Source organism: Triticum aestivum, chromosome 2B (assembly GCF_018294505.1).
Source record: "Triticum aestivum cultivar Chinese Spring chromosome 2B, IWGSC CS RefSeq v2.1, whole genome shotgun sequence".
NCBI lineage: Eukaryota > Viridiplantae > Streptophyta > Magnoliopsida > Poales > Poaceae > Triticum > Triticum aestivum.
This window is the reverse complement of record NC_057798.1, coordinates 68,810,110-68,832,358: the sequence shown is the minus strand read 5'-3', so window position 1 is coordinate 68,832,358 and position 22,249 is coordinate 68,810,110. Positions and strand designations below refer to the sequence as shown.

The 22,249-nt window shown below is 45.9% G+C and overlaps 2 pseudogenes; one reads left to right on the top strand and one right to left on the bottom strand.

Annotated features, from left to right (window-relative positions):
- The first annotated feature begins 7,513 nt into the window (after positions 1-7,513).
- On the top strand, positions 7,514-8,314 carry LOC123040492 (uncharacterized; annotated as a pseudogene).
- Positions 8,315-9,399: 1,085 nt separating this feature from the next.
- LOC123040491 (uncharacterized) lies at positions 9,400-10,503 on the bottom strand (annotated as a pseudogene).
- Positions 10,504-22,249: the final 11,746 nt, after the last annotated feature.

The window sequence follows — 22,249 nt, the reverse complement described above, 5'->3', positions numbered from 1 at the left end:
TTGTTTGGGTTAATTTTTCCCAAGGAATTATTACTCTGGTTAGTCCATCATATGTACACAGGTCTATCAAATACTGGCCGCATTATCGACGGTCGCATGATAGTTCGGTCAGTTTCCGTACATAGTCCGGCGAACGCGCATCCGGAACTTGGACCGACCTGTGAATCCAGGCTTTGCCACGCCTTTATTGCATTACGCCGACGACCTGCATCGACATCGACTTCGGCGGCAGGACATATTTCTTTTATTACTCACTTTGCATAAATTATTTATTATGCAACATTTTTTTACTATTATCTCTGGTTTGCACTATTTTTTGTGCACAGGAAAATGATCCAGCCGGACTATATCCTTTGACGTCACCTCGGCTGGACGGGGGGCTTCGTCAACACTTCATTACCCCATGCCAGGGACTTCGGCATCACTCTGCCGTCCTGCATTGACCATGCTATGTCACCACTTCACAGTGCCGAGCTCTTTGCTCCGCCACCTCGGGACCGGCTTGGGGGATGGAACCTTATCACGCATCAAGCTCGGACCGCATCGTCAATACCGAACACATTAACCAGCTAAGTTGCCTTCATGCTCAAAGTTTTAAAATTTCTAACTTGTGTTCGGTTCGACCAAGCATTATACTTTCTCGGGAAAAAATTACTTATCTTCCTTGTCGAAACTTTGTTCGCACACACTTGACGCGCTACCCGCGCTCATTATACCTGGGGGCTTCTTTAACAGAAGCTTATTAATTCGGGCTTTATGCCCAACACATGTGTCACACTTCCGCATGTACCTTTTATTCACCATTATATGCATCGATATGACTTAAGTTTTGGCCAAGCTGGGTTGCCTGGATCCTGTGCTTACCCCTACGTTCCCGATTGTTCGGCTAGGTGGTAAAGGGAGCACCTCTACGATTGTTACTGCCGGGTCAGCCGGATGTGTACCTCAGACTGGGTGAAGCCGAAAGCTAGCGTTCTTAAGGGAATACTCAGTCGGTGAACTAAAAGATGATTTCTTACCTATTTATTTACCTGCCCCCAGATGTTTTTCTGCTCTTTTCGCAGTCCGGACATGCACTTTAGGGCATGCCTCCCAGGGAAAGGAACCCCTAAGAGAACTATTCTCCCTGGAAGATGTTTCTTACTAACCATGTAATATAACATAACTAGTTGGGCACTTGTCTGATAAAGCACTAATGACCCCTATGCCTGGTCTCCACGCATGCCCCGGTTTTTATAACCGCGAGGGTATTCGGACACACTCCGGACTATTGGGTCCAGAGGTTGAAGCGAAAAGGTCCGCTACGACAAACGATCTACAATTCGGCTAGAAGGCATTCTACATGTCACCTTACATTATCAACTTTTACCCAAGTCACTTGGGGGCTCTTATGTTTATTTGAGATGTTTCATACTAAGTGTTTCTCTTCCTAGCCGTTGCAAAGTTTTTATTATTATTTATCACTCCTTTTTTCGACACAAGTGTGCGGTCACTAGCCGGGGAGCCTAATTTCTCTCTCAAAGCCGCTAGAGTTTAGTTTACTAAACTGGCCTAGTAAGAAGTACTCCGTCTCCGGGATAGGAGGTTGAAGTCGTAGGCTGACCCGCTTGAAGTTTGAGATAGGATGTGTCATGTTATAGCACGGCAGAAGCACCTTTTTTTTTCTAAAGTCCAATTTTCGGATTGGCACCGAACACTTGATCTAGTTCGGACATTAATCTTTTGAATAAGTTTTTTGGCTTTTCGAGCCCATGGCACTTTTAAACTATTTGTGTGTTTTCAGCACAAGTCTTGCAGTGCAACGCCGGACACCTTTTGAGATTCGGCAAAAACATTCTCGGATATTGCTATATATGCATCAGTTTTGAATTGTGTTTTCGGTCAATAGTTGGGTTGCCCGGCTCCCACGCTTGCCTCCTACGTTCCGCTTTGTTCGGCTAGGTGTGCAAAGGGAGAACCACTGCGATTGTGCTTCCAGCTCGTATGGTCAAGCACCTCAGTGGAGAAAGCCGAAAACTGACTGTCACAATAGGTGTAAACTGGGTAGCGATCCGATGACTATATTAAATGACGGGCCATTCATTGGCCGAAGTGTTTCTGGCTTGACCTCGATTGTCGCCGAACACTATCGGGGGCTATTAACTGGCCTCCCAAACTAAATCCTCGATATTTTGCTCTTACATTGGAGCAGAGGTTTCATGATCATGCTTAGCATGACAACCCAAAGAAAGGAACCGATAGCGGGACTATTTTCTCTGGAAGACATTTCTTCTGTTAAACAGTAATATAACATGTCTCTCCGCGTACCTTTGTTTATAAAACCATATGGCCAGATTGCCTTGTTTGTTGTAAATCTTTGCCCTCATAAAGGCTTTATAAAGTAGGACAAACACTCCTCGACTATTGGCTGAGGAGGTGGAAGCCGATGGTCGGTCAATAAAGTTTTGTACAATGCGGATCCGAGCATTAATGACGTAAAGTACTTGGATACATAGAGTCATTACACATAATTTGTGATTTTACTATGGATATCGATCCTTAATTCGGCCTCCCGTGCCCGCATTAAGGCTCGGGGGCTACTGGGCTTCGGGCTTATTATTTATACAAATATTAAAGGGGCACATCGATCCCCTGATCTGGTATTGCCACCCGACCAGTGTCTCGGGGGCTACTGCATTGCCTGTTTTATGCAGAAAATTTTAAGTATAATACAATTTCCGAGGAGATTTTGATCCTCAGGTTGGTCGGCCGCACCCAACCCGAGTCTCGAGGACTGAGCACGCCGCTTTTTGTGTCCCGAAGTATTCTGCCGAGCTAGGACTTGATCCTCAGACCGATTTTGCAAATCAACCCGAGTCTCAGCGGCTACGGGGATCAGTGGTCTTATGTCATCCTTCATGTGCATCTCGGGTTTTAGACCGATACCCACCATGAGGGCTACTGGCTATATATATCGTCAGAGAATAAATTGCATCAATAAAAAACATTGACCAAAAATCAGCCCATGACCGAGGTGCTTAACCACCTCGGAAGCAGTCCGACATAAAGCTCGGGCGCTAGTGGCTGGCTCCATAGAGGGCACTTCCGGCATTAAGCTCAGCTAAACTCCTTCAAACTTCTTTGAACCAAGGTGATTTATGACACCTCGAATACAGTCCGGCGTTGGAGCTCGGATACATAGTCCGGCGTTGGAGTTCGGATACCGTCCGGCGTTGGAGCTAGGATACATAGTCCGGCGTTAGAGCTGGGAAGCAGTCCGGCATTGGTGCTCGGCTGCAAAAGATACCTCGAATGCAGTCCGGCATTGGAGCTCGGACGCAAGAGGACATTGCCGCCCGGGAACAACCTCAAACCCGAGGCATGGCATAAAAGTAACAAGGCATTGATAAAGGCCGTAAACTTAAAGGGGCTCCTCGGATACCCAACGTGTAAACTCGTCGAATGCATTTCGGCGATCCTCAAGAGAGAAGATGAGACGATTTGTTGAACCAGTTTTCAAGACCGGCAACCGAAGATGAAGAACAGTTCGGAAGAATCGAGAAGCGTCCCCAACTTGAAGACTGGTTCAGGGGGCTACTGATGGTGTCCTGGACTAGGGGGTACTCACCACGTCGTCTCCCGATCAGTTGGATTGGGCCGAGGATCCCCATGGTCGTATACTCATGGGCCAGTTCGGACAGTTGCCGCATACAAGGAAGATTCCACAAGACTTGGCGATCAAGACAAGGACTCCTCCCCCACCGGCGTATTCGGCTAGGACTCTTGTTATTCTAGGCCTCTGGTACATTATATAAACCGAGGCCAGGCTAGTCGATAGATAGACAACAATTATACCATAGGCTAGCTTCTAGGGTTTAGCCTCCTTGATCTCGTGGTAGATCTACTCTTGTAATACCCACATTATCAATATCAATCAAGCAGGACGTAGGGTTTTACCTCCATCAAGAGGGCCCGAACCTGGGTAAAACATCGTGTTCCTTGACTCCTGTTACCATTGATCCTAAGACGCACTGCTTGGGACCCCCTACCCGAGATCCGCCGGTTTTGATACCGACAGAGAGCGAGCAGGAAGAGCCAGTGTTTGACACTGAACCATACCACAGGCAGGGTCCTCTTGCCCAAGTTGATCACCAGCTACCAGCAACCTGGACTGCCTACCTCAGTATGCATCAGGAGATCCGAGACCCACAGGTGCATCATCAACTGCATCAAGATCTGATAGAGCACTTATGGAGGCTCAAGGGCGACGCCGGACACGATGTGTGATGAAATATGAGTTTTTATTTGTTGAAGTATATAATATGCATTGAACTATTTGTTGTTGAACTATTTTGTTGAAGTATTTGATTTTTCTGTGATGAAATATATAATAAAAAATATTTATGTTGATAACTGAACGCCGAGCCACGACGAACGACGCCAAATATGGGCCTATTTCCGCCCATATAGGCTTTATATTGGCCGAAATGGACTGAAAAGTGGGCCAACATCGGCACCTGGGGGCGAACTGGGGGCGACGACTGGACGCAAAACCGCCCCCAACGCCGAATGTTTCGCCAGTTCATCCCAGGGGGCAATTTTTATGCGTCCTGGAGGCCAACGGCTGGAGATGCTCTAAGGATCATGCGGGCCTTGGGGTCAGTAAGCTTACCGGCATTAGTTCTGCAATGCAGGTTCGCCGGGCGTGGATTGCTAGGATTGAACCTGATAAACCTTGGAGGCATTTGGGTGTTCCACTAAGGGGCAACAATCTGATCCACTTCACTTCAGCTGCTCGGGTGATCCTGGGCAATGGTAAAAACACCCTTTTCTGGTAGGGCACCATTAGGCGCCGGCGGACCGGCCCAACAATTCGGCCGGTTAGCATGCACCCGTCCGATCTGGACTGCCGCAGCCGTGCGATGGCTCTTATCTAAAATCATCTTCTTCCTCTAGCTGGTCAACGTCCCATACGGAAAAAAAATCAAATCCCCATCACGCAGAAAGAACCATTCCCCGCCCCTTGGTGTTCCCAGGCCACCGCCCTCGCCACAGCTTGGAACTCGCCACCCTCGTTGTTACTCGGAGCTTGCCTCCTTGCCGTCGCCACGGTCGGCTTTAGCATGGTTGCAACCGGTTGCAAGTCCACATGCTCTTGGCCGCAACCTCTCCGCCCACCTCGTCTCCGACACTTGCCGCACCGCCGTCGTCCCGGCGACAACCTTCCCTGTCCCAGTTTCTTTGAAACCCCTTTCGCCGGTTGTTGCTTATAACATCGCGGGTTGCAACTTCTTTTTTGCCGGATGCAGCTATCATGGTGCCGCTTCCGGTATGGTTGCAGGCTTGTAGCGCCGCATCTCATCTTCCAGCAAAAATTGACCTCGTCCGTCGCAGCAATTGACGTTGCCGGTTCCAGCGAAACGACATGCGGCTTCCAGCAAAGTGCATCATAAGTTTGAGCAAAAATTGCGACTTCTCCAGTTCCAGCAAATTTCATCGCCGGTTCCAGCAAATTTCATCACTGGTTCCAGCAAATTTGCGTCACCGGTCGTAGCAGTTGATGATGCATAGGTCCCAGCAGGCTGCCATTGTGCGGCGTCGCAGCACACCGCGACACCGGTTCCAGCAACGGAGGTCGCCGGTTCCAGCATTTTTTGTTGCCGGATGTAGCTCACCATGCGTGCAAATCGTCGTTGCCCGTCATAGCATTTTTTTGGCCGTCCCCAGCAGTGGAGGTCGCCAGTTCCAACATTTTTTGCCGTAGGTTGTAGCTCGCCATCCGTGCCGTTCTAGCATTTTTCATCGCCCCATCATAGCTTTTTTCTTTGCCGTTTCCAGCAGTGGAAAATGCCGGTCCCAGCATTTTCGTCGCCGTCTTCGCCATATGCCGGCTCCAGCACGGGTCGCCGCCTCTCGTCGCCGATGCTGGCTGGCAAGGTGGCCGCCTAGGCTCACAGCAGTCCCACTTCCCCCACCCTCACGGCTGCCCCGCAGCTCCAGCGCACCGATGCAGCTCCGCACCGCCACAACTCCAACGCGTCACCGGTTTGTACCTCCAGCGCGAAGTTGATTCCAGCTCTAGCACACCGCTGCAGCTCCTCACTTCCAGGGTTGTGTGGTGGAGAAAAGGGGACAGAGAGAGAAGCCGGGGAGAGATTGAGCGGTAGAGACGAAGCAACAGGATGGAACGGGTGAAGGATAAGGTTGCCGCTGCTTTTTCTAGTGAGGCCCACAGGATGCATGCAAAGGAGCCCAGCGTGGCTCGCGTCTGTTCAATCAAGCCTGATCCAACGCGTGGTGCGTATCCGGCCGAACGTTTCGGCCGGCGCCCCGGCAGGAAACGTTTCCTTTTCTGGTATGATGCTTGGCTTGAGGATTTCTCGGTTGCTGACCTTGCGCCAGGTCTTGTCGCCTCGGTCCCATACAATATGAAATCCACTCACACGGTGGTTGATGGATGGCCTTACTGCTGGTCGTTGGTTGAGAGACATCAAGACTAAGTTCACATTTGAAAATTCTATTCAGTTGCTTAATGTTTGGGATGTTATCAGGAGGATTGTTGGAGTTGGAGGTTAGAACCTTCCGGTCGCTTCACTTCCAAATCAGCATACACACATTGGGGACCGCATTCGAGATATTTAAGGATATATGTATACCATCCATGAAGGCATGCCATGTTGTTTTACACATCTAAAGATATTTTTAAGCGGCAACATGTCAGAATGGAAAAAACCTAACATAAGTTTGGCATTAAAATGCTATATTTTTAGCAAAACTGCATTTTCAATTTTGAACGATAGACATTAAAGTTGTATTGTATAGATCACCGCATCCTAACTTTTGGTACATGGATAAATATTCCAACTAATATATAAAAACTCTACTTGTAAGATCATAGGTTGATAACAAATTTTAAGAAAATAGAAAAGTTTGGTATAAATACTACAATATTTATTTTATATAATCCATCATTTCTTTCGTCCATCCCTATGCATTAGGTATCTCTTTCTTTCAAAGTGTATTCAATGTGTTCTTCACAACACGCGAGAAAGACATTTTAGGATTCTATTATTACAGGATTTCATCCCAACATATGTTGACATGATATACGAACACAAGGATAATGAGACATGGCTCGGAGAAATTTGCAACTCGTATGAGAAAATTAATAATAGACAAACGGAAGGCAATGTGACTAGAATCCAGATCTAACCTGGCGATGAAGCGAGAGGTCTTCGAATCCCTCCACTTATTTATGGAGCCTCGAGATGACTAATCAAACTCCAAGCCAGTCTCGGATTGCAGAATGCAGATAGGCAACGACCTAGAGCCCGAGTCAGAGCAGAACCACCCTACACGAGAGCAAGGATGGAACTAGGGTTGGGGGAGGGGAGCCTAATCAAGAGTGTAAACAGGATTGAAAGGAAAAATGGGTCATCGGAGTTACCGCGCCGTGGTCGCCGGAGTCATCGTCGCCATGCTCGTGCTCCACGCGCCTGTGGTCCTCGATTGCTGGGCCGTCCGTGTGGCTAGAATGCATGAGTATTGTGAGATCCCTGGACGTAAAAGTGTCCTGAGCTGCGAAGAGGGGGCTGAGATAATGATAATGACCACTCTGAAGTTATCTAAGCTTCGCAGTAGAGTGATCTTGATGCGTTCATTTAACAAAGTTGTCAAGCTGCATGCTGGACATTTTGTTTTTGCTGGAAACTTTTCCTCAAAGAACTTCCAAATCTATCGAGATGACTCTGTCAAGTTGGATGGGCTTGCTGAGGGCGCGATAGTGGACTATAGTGAGGCTGTCGGGGACCTCAACTACGAGCAATTCATTCATATGGTTGTAGAGGAGGTGTTTCTTGGGCAGATGCTATCAGTTGAACTGACCGAGTAGCTAAGGATCATCTCCCAGGGAGTGAATGCGTGTGATGGCAGCCTGCTTTGCAGTCATATTGACCTGATGGAGCCTTATCAGGGATATGGAAACTTTGTCTCCCTGTTTTAGCTATTCTGGAAAGTCAAAGATACCACTGGTGGAGAAGATCTTCTGAAGTTCTTGGGACATTACAGGGGATGGAAAGCTCGAGGCCTGCAATGTTCATTTCTTCGTGATACACTGCACTACGAGGACGATGATGGCCATAGATTTCAATATGAAGACGACATCAGAGGTCTTCTGAGGTTGTTGATGAACTCGTTTCGGCACTCAGCAAAAAGCCACTACAGGCTCGCTATCTACCTAATCATGAATGAGTTCCGCAGGTTGCTGTCAGATCTTCAAAGGGCATTGCACCAGGGTGGCTACCTCAGTCACCTCTCTGTGAATTACAGCATCTGAAAGTGTCCTACATTGTACTTCTGCACACAGTAAGATTTCGTCATCTGATACAAGACCCTCGCAAACTCTGTACATCCACTTGTGTATGACCGCACATGATTCAAGCCATGCTGTAAATCTCAATAGCAGCCTTAGCTCTTCTGCGTCGAGAATGTGCGCTGCAGCAACAGCTCCTCATCCTTCCATTTCATCATGGACAGGTACAACGCAATGAAAGCTGAAGGCTGGAGACCTGGTGATGTGTTTGAACACAGCTTGTAACTAGAAAACGGATAGCGATTTTTCTTTTTGGGGGGCTGTATAGTAGAAATCTTGTCCTTCTTTGAGATGTCATTGTGGTGGACACTTTACACTTATGTGTGATGACTGGTGTATGTCATTTATGCTCTTTGGTATGTGGTGGAACATCACCTGAAATCAATATATTCTTTCTTTTTGTTGGTATTGTTGTGAACTTGTTCCTAATGCCATGATATTTCTTTGTGATGCTGGTGTGGTGGAGTTGTAGACCCTCCTGAGTGTATCTCTCTCACTCTCTTAGCTTTGCTGTGTAATGGAAAAGCTATGAAAATTTTCCTCCAGTTAGTGAATTGACTCTGAAAACACAAAAGGGGAGTCAAGACCTGAGGTCAGCTTTAGTATGACACCAAATGAAGCTAAAAGACTAAAATTCAGATCGATAATGTGGAGCATGTCTCCTTTCGGGCTGCGATCGGACGTGGGTAGGAGCCCTTGGAGATTTTGCTGCTTCTCTGTTACGTTTGGCGTAAGGGAAAAAAAGATCACGGTCAGTGAGGGCATCCTCAATGGCAAGTGGATGAGAGGAGTCCAGCGTATCTCCTCTCCTCTTAGGATCACATGGATACCTTCATCACAGTTTGGATTCTGACACCATTTCTTTGGTCAGCCTATGATGCTCATTTCTTTCTTTGGTCAGATTCAGAACACGCAAAAAGAATCACTCATGTTCCATTAAAATGCCAAGAGAAGTGGACTTCCTTTTTATTTCTCTTTATATACTGCCCACATATAATACATAGCTTACGTTACTCGAACATGGTTTGCATAAAACATGTCAACTAGCTTTACATCCAGAACACTACAGGAGAAAATGTCTGAAGATGCTTAGACACTACAAAGGAGTTAGTGTGGTGGCGCGTGGTTTGCAGTTCTCCCCTACGATCATACTTAAGACCAAACGTGCTCATGTGGAGGACACAGCCATCACAGTCACCAAAGGCGCACTTAAACTCCACTCCCTCGCGTAGCACAGACTCCACAAGGCAAAGCTGCCATCTCCCATGTACGCGAGGCTGGCCCTCGCACATGCCAGCCGCCTCTCGGGGTCCTTGTGGAACAGCTTCTCCTTGGTCACCTTCCACTCCGGCTCCACCGCACTTGTGCTGCTGCGGGAGGCGACTTCACAGGAGCAGATATACCCGTCCTTGTGAAGCCCGACCCATGCGTCTAGCTCGTTGTCGTAGTAGGCTTGCCCTTGGAACGGTAGAGCCCAATCCCCATGCAACCTCCACTCGGAGGTCGTGGTGTCGAAGGAGAAGGTGCCCTTTGGAAGATGATGATAGCGTATGTCGTGCGCGGACATGAATATGGTGTGCCCGTCCGGGTGCAGTGCGTAAGAGGTGATTATGTCATCCATGGCGAATGGTGGTGGCGAGGGCACGCTTTTCCAGGACCACCTCATGGTTGGGCTCGGCCATGGATCGTCCTTGTCCATTGGTGCCCATGATATGGCCTCGAAAGAGTGCTGCTCATGGACATGGGGATGTGTCAACGCGTACAGCATGCCGCCGGCAGCCACGGTGAAGGCGGTACTGTCGATGAGTCGAACCGGTGGACGGGGACCCATGGTGAGCCCAGCCGTCTCGGTGTCAAACACGAGGGTGGGAGTGCGTGGACAGCATGGGTTGGTGGTGATGAAGATGTCGCTGCCCATGGCGGCAAAGTCCATGTGAAGACGATGTACCGGTGCGGCTAATCGGAGAATAGCAGGGTCAGGAAACCCATGGTGCAGGTCGGTGGTAGTGTCCTGTAAGGCGGACGTCGATCTTGTGGATGCTGAAGCCCTTATGCCAATCATCCAGCACCATGTAGAGGTGCTTCTTTGGCGCACGCCGTGGCCTTTTTCCGGTGCGGCCGCCGTTGGGTTCAGAGTGGTGACGCTTAGACATGTCTCGTTCAATCGATCTTTCGGCCCTTACTGGATCTAAAGATTGATTTTTTGATTCCGATGATGGTTACGAGGATGCCAGTACATGAGAAGAAATTTATAGACAAACGGAAGGGCAAGGAGATGACAATGGGAATCCAAATCTAATGGTTCTAACCATACTCCTCTTATTATGGACGATGGGATGCAGCTTCATAGACCTTCTGCTAGATTTCAATTTGACGCTTCTTGGTTGTTGACCGATGGTTTTATTTATATGTTGGTCTCAAATATTACTCTCCTTCTTTCCCCCAATGCTATATCCTTTGGTCTTCTCGATGACTGGCACTCGTGCTCTTATTCTTTGCGGAAATTTCTGAGAGGGTGGTCCCGTAACCACGCAGCTGAGGAGCGCCGCTCAAAAGACCTCCTTGAAGCTCAGATCTTGTCTCTTGACCTTGTGGCTGATTCCTCCGGGCTCTCTGATGACGGCTGGTCACTGCGATATAACCTTGAGGCTGCCTTGATGCAGTTGCATCATCAGGAGAAAATTTACTGGCGTCAGCGGGGTACGCTTAACTGGACCTTGAAAGGGGATTCTCCCACGGCTTATTTCTTTGCCATTGCTAACGGTAGTCGGAGGCGGTGTGGGATTAATAGGCTGATCATTAATGGTATGCGTACTTCGGAACATTCGTTAATCTTATCTCATGTGGTTGAGTTCTTCTCCTCTTTGTTAGGGGCCAAACCTCCTTCGGGATTGTCTATCTCTCCTACCCTTTGGGATCTTTCTTCGAGGGTTTCGGCCGAGGAGAATGCCGCGCTCATGATTCCCCTTTCTGATAAGGAGATCTGGGACGTGGTGAATTCTGCTAACCCGAACGCTGCTTCTGGGCCGGATGGCTTTTCTATCCCTTTCTTTTGGAAGTTTTGACCTCATTTGAGGCAGTTATCTGTAATGTTATTCAAGGGTTTTGTCTAGGCACTGTTGATATTTCTCGTCTTAATTATGCGGTGATCTCCCTGATCTCTAAAGTTAAAGGTGCCGAATTGATCTCTCAATTTAGGCCTATTGCTTTGATTAACAACTTTGCTAAATTCCCTGCTAAGGGTTTCGCTAATCGTCTATCCCTCGTTGCCCATAGAGTCATCAGCCCGTATCAGTCTGCTTTCATCAAAGGGCGCTACATTCTTGATGGGGTCCTCTGTCTTCATGAGATTGTTCATGACCTGCGGTCTCGTAACTCCAAAGCGATCATTTTAGAACTTGATTTTGAGAAGGCCTATGATTCGGTTAACTGGCCTTTTCTCAGGCAGGTCCTCCTAGCGAAAGGCTTCGACGGGGCTTATGTGCATCGCATTATGCAGTTGGTCTCGGGCGGTCATATCGCGGTCTCTGTGAATGCTCATATTAGTAATTTCTTCGTTAACGGCCGAGGCTTGCGTCAAGGGGATCCTGCCTCCCCTGTGCTTTTCAATTTTGTGGCCGATGCCTTTTCCCGCATTCTTCTTAGGGCAGCTCGGCATGGTCATATCTTGCCTATGGCTTCTCACCTAGTCCCGGACGGTATCATTCATTTGCAATACGCTGATGATACCATTATTATGGTGGAATTGAACGATGCCTGCATTGCCAACCTTAAGTTCATCCTGCTTTGCTTTGAGGCTGTCTCGGGCCTGAAAATCAACTTTTCGAAAAGTGAGGTCCTGGTTACTAGCGTCGATGACTCTGAGGCCTTGCGAGTTGCTAGGTTGCTAAATTGTTCCCTGGGCTCTTTCCCTTTCAAATATTTGGGCCTTCCTATCTCTCCTGTGGTGCTTCATGCTAACACTACTAGGGAAAACCCTATACACAGAACTTTAGCAGTAGTGTGGGTCAAAAAAGCACGCTGGTGCTAATTAGCAGTAGCGCGCCTGAGGTAACCGCGCTACAGATAAAGATCTAGCAATAGCGCATCTTGCTGTACACACGTTGCTACTAAAATTCCCACGACTTAGCCCATAGGCTACACATAGTAGTAGCGATCTATGACGAACCGCGCTACCGCTACGCTGTTTGTAGCAGCGCGTTTTAATATAAACTCATTGCTGCTAAAGGTTATAAAATTAAATGGAAAGAAAATGGAAAGGTAATTGAAAATGAAAGAAATAGAATAAGGTGAAAGGAAACAAATAAAATGTGAAGAAAACTAAATGAAAAAGGGAAAAAGAGAAAGGAGTAGCAGTAGCGTGTATCAGAGAACGCGCTGTAGCTAAGATAGCAGCAGCGCTTTTCCCGGAACGCGCTACTGCTACTTCTGACTTAACCACGGGGTTCGTCCTTCCCCACGCCACTTTCTCCCCCAAATCCAACTCTCTCCACTCTCGCCGCCGCCGTCGCCTGTCGGCCGCCGCGCGCTCTCCGCACCCTCTACACCGCCCCGACCCCCGACCTCAACACCGCCCCCGCCCCCGACCTGAACGCCGCCCTGGACGCCGCCCCGACCCCAGATTCAACGCCGCCCCCGCCCCCGACCTCAATGCCGCCCCGACCCCGACCTCGACGCCAGCCACCATCGCCGCGCATCCGAGCCCCGACCCCGACCTCGACGCCGCCCTGCCCCTCCCTCGTCGCAGGCACCCGAGGTGAGCACGCCCGCTCCTCCCTCTCCCCTACCTCTGCCTAGGGTTTCTTTATATTTTAGTTGCATATTAAGTTTATTTTTATTTATAGTAAGTTTATTTTAGTTGCATATTAAGAACTAGGTATTGATTAGGTAATAGAATATTTTTATTTATAGTAAGTTTATTTTTAGTAAGAACTAGTTCAATTAATAGAACTTATTTTTTGATCGGGGTTGAATTAATAGAACTAGTTAGTAAGAACTTGTTTCTATTTTTTAGTTAAAGCAATTTTTCCCGCCTCGACGTGGACGATGCCTATCCCGCATCCTCGTCGTCGAGTCGGCGGAGGACGACACCTGCTTGACCAGATCGGCCATGTCCGGGACTGGACTCCGCCTGGGTGGTACTAGGAGGCGCTACCTACCGGGGGGCGCATGTTGGTCAGGAGCCAGCCTGTCGTTGACCCGAACCTTCTTTGGTGGCGGTCGCGTGGGCCAGTGACGATCGAGAGGCTCGAGGACTCCGCGGAGGTGGTGCGTCACCGTGTCAGTGAGGAGGACGCGCACGTCCGTCGCTACTTGTTTGCGTTGGAGCACAGGCCGTTCTCCAATACCTGGCAGGTTCTCCGGGGATCTCACTGGAGCTATGATCCTGTGATGGTTCCTTCTCTGTGGGTGTCCACCGCCCGCGCCGATACCCGTCGTGTGCTAGGGTTTTAGTTGTATTAGTGATGTTATATGTATGACACTATTCGTGATGTATTAGTGATAATATTCGACAATGTACGGACGTATGAGATGATTTACTTTTGCTTATTGAATGCATGCTAATTTGAGTCCTATAAGATATTTTGAAATGTATATCTTGTATTGCTCAATATCCAAGTGGCCCGTCATGTTTGCAGGTTACACCTCCGAGTGGCCTATATTTTGCCGGAGTGTTGATTCATTTCCGTTCCGGCAAATTTCAGGCGCTCGATATGTCCTATTTTAGCAAAGGTCATGCCGAATTTTTCCGTGAATTTTGGCATGACTTGTGCCAGAATATGTAGGAAATATCAAGTGCCCCGGATTTGTGTGTTGAGTATCTTGGTAGTTGTCTTCGATCGATTTTCAATTAATGTTTTAACTATGAACATAGGAAATGTCTGACGACGAAAAGGATTTCGGTATTTGCAAATACTACGAAGACGAGCGCGGCCTGTGCAACGGAATCTTCCTAGATGATGATAGGCGCTTCAGCATCAAGCTGGACGAGAACTTCGAAATGGATACAGTAAGTCACAGCGACAAGTCTTTTTTCGTAATTAAGCATGACATCTGCTTCATTTGCTTCCACTCATTTTTTTACTATTCTACTAGCGTATCCCCTGCCATGCAAGAGTTTTTGTATTGGATAAGATAGGTTTCAGTCATAAGATGGAGGAAAAGAAAGTTTACTTGAAGACCGAGCATGGTTATATTTTTCATGCAAAATTGTACAACTCAGACGACTACACCTATTTTGGAAGCAAAACATGGCGAGCACTATGCAAGACTTATGCATTTGAGCCTTATATGGTTATCACCTTTGATATTCGTCCGGAAGATGATATTGAAGGTAATACCGACATTTGGGTCGATGTGCAGACGCCTCCAGTTATACCATTATGTAAGTTTCTCAACCATATTTATGTCTTTGATATTGTTTATTCAAAAATAGTTGACAACTAATTTGTATTGTTAGCTTATTTTGGTGCAAGCAAACATGTCCAACGCTTGGTAGACAGGACCGTATATTGTCCTGGGCCTGAACTCAACTGCGAGGAGCTCAGTCATTATGTTTCATGGCTTGAGGATCTTGATACTGTCAAAACAAATTTTCTTCCTGCATTTAGAAATGTTAGTACTGAAAATGTGCGACCAATAGTGTTCGTAATAAACTACAGTCACATCTATTTAGGAAGGATGGTAAGATTTTTACTATTTGTCATCAGTGCATCTTTTCCATACATTATTTTTAAAACTAAACTTCATTGCTAAGTATGTTAACATACGATGTTCTTCAACAGGGACTCCCGATGAATGTTGTGCCTTATGGGATCGAGACTAAAGGTACCATGAGTATTATCAGCTTACGGCCAAGATATCCTACAGATTACTTTAGTGCATTCAAGATTAGCGACGGATGCTTAATAGTGCAAGACTGGACCAAATATGTGATGGGGGAGCGCTGAGAAGTACTAGGGGGCAACAAACAGATGTGCTACCCATGATTAGGAGACAGGTTCATCTGCATGCTCCAGCTTGATCAAGGAGGAGAGCTATATATGTTTTATGTTATTTTACCTAAGAGAGAGCAGCAGGGGTGATTAGCTAGCTAGAAATGAGTTTGAGGATGATGATGTGCTACACTATATTACTATGATGATAAAATAGCTAGTGTTGATGGTAATGACTATGATGATTATTATTAGCTAGTGTTAGTGGTGATTAAATAAATACTGTTTTTTTAGACAGAAATAAATACTGTTGGTGGTAATGACTATGATGATGATTAAATAGCTTGTGCTGGCGGATTAGATTCAAGTGGAGGCAACATGTGGTACACATCAAAAGTACTACTAGTCCAAACTAGATCAAGTTTGGATTAGTAGTATACTTTTGACATGCACCACATATTGCCTCCACTTAAACCTAATCCACCTTCATTTGACACACTGTTATGGACATAATGATGTAAACCTCATAACTGGTATTGTACCAATATTTGTACGATGGCGCATAAATACACTAAAAAAATAAAATAAAAAGTACTAGTAGCGATGGACAGAAAACACGCTGCAAGTAGTTACCTTAGCAGCAGTGTGGTAACGAACAAACGCTGCAGCTATTTGTCCTAGCAGTAGCGCGGGCAGGCACGCGCTGCTGCTAAGCAATAGCTGTAGCGCCTTATTAGTAGCGCCTATCCCCGCGCTACTGATACATCTAAAACCCGCGCTGCTGCTAGCCTTTTCCCTAGTAGTGTAAGGACTTTGCTCCTGCGGTGTCTAAGGTGGGAAATAGGGTTCTTCCCTGGCGTGGTAGATACAATACCAATGCTGGCAAAGTTGCTCTTATTAATGCTTGTCTCTCCTCCCTCTCAATGTTCCTTATGGGATTTTATCTCCTCTCGGCTGGCATCCATGCTGGTTTTGACAAACACAAGGGTGCTTTTTATTGGAACGTTGCTGATAGTAAACGGAAATACAGGCTGGTTAAATGGAAGCTTATGTGTAGGCCTAAAAACCGTGGAGGGTTAGGTATTATTAATATGCATGTCATGAATAAATGTCTGTTAATTAAGTGGTGGTGGAAAATCATGACCAGTGGGGTCGGATCTCTTTGGTATTCCATCCTTAAGGCTAAATACTTTCCTCACTCCAGCCCTCTGTTTGCCGGTGGCCGACGTGGATCTCAGTTCTGAAAGGACCTTATTAAAGTCAGGCCTCTATTCCTGGATCATGTTAAGTTTAGTGTGGGTGATGGTACCTCGGTTCGTTTTTGGCGCGACTGGTGGTGTGGTGATGCTCCTTTGGCTCGTAATTTCCCGATTCTGTTTTCGTTCTGTCCGAACCCTGACATCTCCATCGCGGAGGTGGCAGCTAATAATTGGGATTTGGCCTTTCGGCGTTCTTTGCTCCTGAAGAGTTGGAAGACTGGCAAAGCCTTTCTGCCTTCTTCCCCCTGCTTTCGGAGTCGCCGGACGCTGTTGTCTGGCCTCATTCTGCCTCTGGTCGGTTTTCGGTTAAGTCTATGTACGCGAGGCTCATCGGAGGTGTCCCTTCCAATCGGTTCTCCTGCATTTGGAGGTCCAAAGTTCCTCCTAAGGTGAAAATCTTCCTATGGCAAGCCTTAAGAGGTCGGCTTCCCGCTGCTGACCAAATCCATAAGCGTAATGGCCCGGGCTCGGCTTTTTGTGCTCTTTGCGGTGTTGTGGAAAACACGGAACACATCTTCTTTCACTGTGTTTTGGCTAAGTTAGTTTGGTGCTGTGCACGGTCGTGGTTACATGTTACTTGGGACCCCTCCTCCTTTCTAGAGATACGCACCCTAGCCAATTCGTTGGTTGGGGTCACTAAGAGGATCTTTTGGGTTGGCTTGGGTGCGATTTGCTGGTCCTTTTGGACGATTAGGAACAAATTTACTATTGAACATGTCTTTCCTTCGAAGCCTGCTGACGTTCTTTTCAAATCATGTATATTCTTGCAGCAGTGGAGATCATTGACTAAAGAGGACGACCAAAGAGCTCTGGACCTGCTAATCTCTAAAATTCGGGCCTCGACGTCCTCCTTCTCCGGGCAGGCTCCTGATGTCTAACCTTGCTTGGTGCAGTATCGTCTTTCCTGTTGATGGCTGTTTCGTTATCCTTCCGGCCTGCGTGCCGTGTTTGGCAGGTTGCCATGTATACCTAGTACTCTCTTGTGCCTCTGGTACTCTTTTCTGCTGTTGTGGTTGTTGGGTGTATCGCCCTGGTGGTTGCTTGGGCTTATGACGCTGCCTTGTGGCTTTATTTATAAAGTCGGGCTTAGGCCTTTTCTCTAAAAAAAATGAAAGGTCTTCGAATCCCTCTTATTTATGAAGAAGTGGGAGCCTCGGGCTGACTCCCAGCCGGACTCGGTTTGCATATAGGCAAGGGCAGACTACCTAGAGCGCGAGTCGGAGCAGAACCACCATGACGAATGCCCTACAGGAGAGCCAGGAGGGAACTAGGGTTGGGGAAGGGGAGCCCAATCAGGAGTTAAATCGGCATTGAAAGGAAAAAAGGGTCACCGCCGTGGTCGCCGGAGGAGTCACCGCCGCGCTCGTGCTCCACTCCCGTGAAAAATCTGGAGTTCCCGGACCGCCCGTGTGGCTAGAAGGCAGTGGAGACGCGCCGCCCATCTCGTGGCCGCCGAGATCTTGCTGTGGCCGTGCCGACCTTCCCGTGGTCGACGAGATGTTGATGTGGCCAGCGGCGCTCCGCCCTTCCTCTGCTCTCCTCATTTTCTTTCAGCGCATTGCCTCCACGAATTTTGCGCGCGGCAGTGCGGCTCGTCTCATTGCGAGGGACAGCCTAGGCGCACACATGGTCCCGTTCCGGGATCGAGCCTGTTTTTTTGTTTTCTTTGACAGAGTAAAATAAAATCTCTCAAAAAGCTTCTCTAACACAAACAGTACATACTAAAAGATATTCATGAATCTCACACAAGAAAAGATATTCATGAAGTTTTTCAAAACTTCACTGATTAAAATTGTTCATGCATTTTAAATAGCTTCCATGAATTTCCAAACAAATAAAAAAATCTAAATTTTTAAATAAATTTATTTTTTCTTTCTAAAAATAGTAATAATAAAAAACTTACCTGAATTGATAAAAAATGTGCACAATTTTAAAAACAAGTACATGTTTTTATTTTATATTATATTAAAAATATCTCATGATTTTTTAAAACAGTACATGTTAATTGTTACACCCGTCCCCCACTATTCCTTGCTCTATGTATGGATTTTTTTTAAACACAGTACAAACACATATCCAGGTCTTCAGATTGACGAAATCAGCATAGACGCCTCACTGTCGAGGGAAATATGGTTTGATCCCTGTTGGGCTAGGGGTACAATCACCCTCCTAATCATTCAACTACATATTGATTCTTGTAGGGAATAATATTTTGCCGTGATATTCTAAGCATTACTATCATGGAATGTCTATTCTTTGCTCCTAGCGAAGAATACTATAATAGTGTTCTAGTGCAAACCACATACCAATTGTTGTGTTTGCTGGCCCAGTTCTGCATCGTCCCGTCCCACATCTTGTTTTTGATTTTCACGGTACAATGTTTTTACTGTGTTTCTTCAAACTAGTAAGGTGTAGTTGCAATGCGTGTTGATATTGGGGACTGCTACGTGTCCGCCGACTGATCTTTTTAAAAGATCGGCCGGCTCACAGGCCGTCAGATCTGGCGCATCGGCGCCCTCCATCATTGCAACATAGGTCTTGTTGCAGAAAGTTTCTGCAACAGAGGTCTTGTTGCATAAGTTTTTTTGCAACAGAGGTTTTGTTGCATTTTTTGGCAACACAGGCTTTATTGCAGAACTTCTTTTTTCGTCTTCATCTTTTTGCAAAAAAATATAAATTTTCCAACTAGGTTTTGTTGCTGTTTTTTTTTTTGCAACAGAGCCTTTGTTGCAGAATTCTCTTTTCGTCTTCATCTTTTTGCAACACAGCTAATGTTACGGAAGAAACTTACGCAACATTGATGATATTGCAGAAGTTGCAAAAAATATCATCAGGAGCCAGTGGCATGTCACGTAGGACCACATGTTGTGCGAGCGAGGTGGTGGATGGGTTTCAAGAAATCAGCCGGTTGAGGGGAATCATTTCCCGTTGATATTAGGCAGTATATGACATTAGGTAGGATAGTTGATATTAGGCAGTATATTGATTGCATGTAAATATTATGTAGGATATTATTTGCGTATTAATTACGTGATTAGTGTCGATATTGATATTTGATATGATATTAATTTTACGCTAGACATGTTGAGCACTCGCTGGGGCAGTATGGGTCATTAGATTGATTTTGTTTGATGGTCAAGATTTGTTGCATGTGTCTCTATAGGTATATATATATATATAGTGTCGCGCTATTCGTCACCCTGAGTGAGGAATAGTTATTCTTCACCCCCCTCTATTTTATCATCAATGCATCGTAATTTTACGTTCCGTAAGTTTTATCTTATTTCCGACGCAAAAAGGGACCGTAAGAAAATATATAATCGCCGTAAAAAATATTTTATGTTATGTAAAATTACAAACATAAAAACATAGTCTAAAATACACATAAACTGTAATTTTTCTTGTCTTATGACCTATATTTTTATTTTCTTATGTCAAATTTTACGTAGTGAATCAATAAGAATGTAACTATTTGAATTCGAAATGTAATTTAATTATGAAATGATCGTAAGATTACCTCGGATGAAGAATAACTTATTCTGCAGCCTGGGTGACGAATAGTAATACTATATATATAGAACATAGTGATATTTTTTATGGTGCAATGGCTGGCATGTTGTCCTGAATGTGGCCTGAAAAACATGAAACTTGGCATGTTGTCATGACATGTGGCTGCGGTTACATTTCAACTATCTTTTAGAAAATTTGTGATGTAAGCTGCATAGAAATCGGAGCATCCCATGGGAAGAGTTGTAGTTTTGAGAGGGAAGCGTGCAAGGTGTAAGGAAACCAAGCTGGCCGCGTTCATAAGGTTAGTGGCAATCAACTTGGTTGGGCACACTCTACAAACTTAATTAGCTCCTTCTGCACCGAGTCTAACAAGTGTGTGCCACTTGGTCTCGCATCTGATACGCCCCTGACCTACAGTCAAACAAGAAATCAAGTCGCTACCAATTTTTATCCTGTTCACCTATTTTGATAATTTTTGTTTACTTCAAATCTAAATTTCATAACCTCCAATCTGGGAGGCCCCTTTGCGGATCTAGGGCTGGTGTCGATGGCAACTCATGTGCAATGGACTTGCTCCATTTCACTGTTGATTGAACACTAGAGCAACATCTTTGGTTGGTGATGTTTCCTTCATCTTGATCTCCTTCCTAAGACCCTCGAGTTATTTTGCCTGCGGGTATGCTCGTCAAGCTGGCGCGTTCGATGACAATTGAATACGGCAGTAGAAGCCTACCACTAAATGCTAGAGCACAAGATGGATGATAGACCAGATAGAATAAAGCCCAGACTTAAGACATCCAAAGAAGAAAGCATCAAGAGCAGACCATCTCCTGGGACTGGACATCTCTTATCAAAGAGACATTGGGTTCACAAGCTTGCCATCGTAACCTGAAAATAACACCCCCATGATTTTGTATCCGAACGGGACAATGACCAAAGCCAAACCTAGAACAGAGACGTCAAACCTATGCTAATATGGTGATTATTTGAGGCTTCTCCTACATGGCGATGCCGAAGAAGACATGAGGTAGCGATTAGGCGTGGTGGTGTGGGTATATGGCACTATAGGAAAAAAATTATAAGCCGTGTGCCTAATACACTCGGCTTATGCCGATTTGAACTCGGTTTATGAATAGGCCGAGTAAAACTCCCGGCTTATATGACACGGTTTATAGTGGACCGGCTTATATGGTATAAGCCGAGAGCCATAACAAAAAAAACCCGGCTTATGTATAAACGAGTGCTTTCATGTGACTCTCGGTTGAATAAAGTAACATGATGACAGTTGGGTGTTAAGAGCCATGCGTCACCGTCTGTATAAGCCGAGTGCTACCGTCTGTTGCAGGGTTTATACATAAGCAGACGTCGCCCGTGTGTTGCGGAGTTTATACATAAGCCAAGTGCGTTGCCTGCCGCATGGTTTATGCATAAGCCAGGTGGCACCACGGGGCGCACAGTTACTATATTTTCGAACCGAGAGAGTATTAATTTGCACTATTCTGTTGCATATGTTTTGTACTTACATAAAAAGGAAAATAATTTAATTTAAAATATTTAGAACATAGTTTTTTTCTTTCTATTTTTACATGAATTTGATGGGACAAATATGTATGCGCATTTTGGGCAAAATATTAAATGACTGCCTCCCGATATAAGAGCCGAACTGGACTATCGGTAGGTTGAGTGCAAATGCTTTCTCATATATTGCAAATAGTTATATTTGTTAATTGAAATTTTCATACATGCACTTGAACTCATAAGAGGGCTATTATTTTGCTAAACCATAATACTCTCATGATCAGTATCTTACATAGGATGCCACATACACATATCGATAATTATCAGAATACATTTTTGTTTTGTTGTTTTCTCACATAGGCACACCATATATACTTCACACTTTATGCACGACCCTATCTCTCTTGAACCTGTAATAGTAATCATCTTGAGCCCTTCATTTCATGGTTCATCTAATCGGATTTCCACAAGTTAGAAAAGTAGGGCAAGCCTAACAGTATGTTTTCCTTGTTAGCGGCAACAACATTTGTACAGTAATGATCCCCTCCCTGAAAAGAATCTTGTACTGATTGTGAGCACTGAGCGGAGAGGGCTCGTGATGCACAAGGTGCACGTCCTCAGTCAACACCGCTTGCAGCGTTACCCGTACGTGCCTTTATTTCTTACTGCCACCAGAT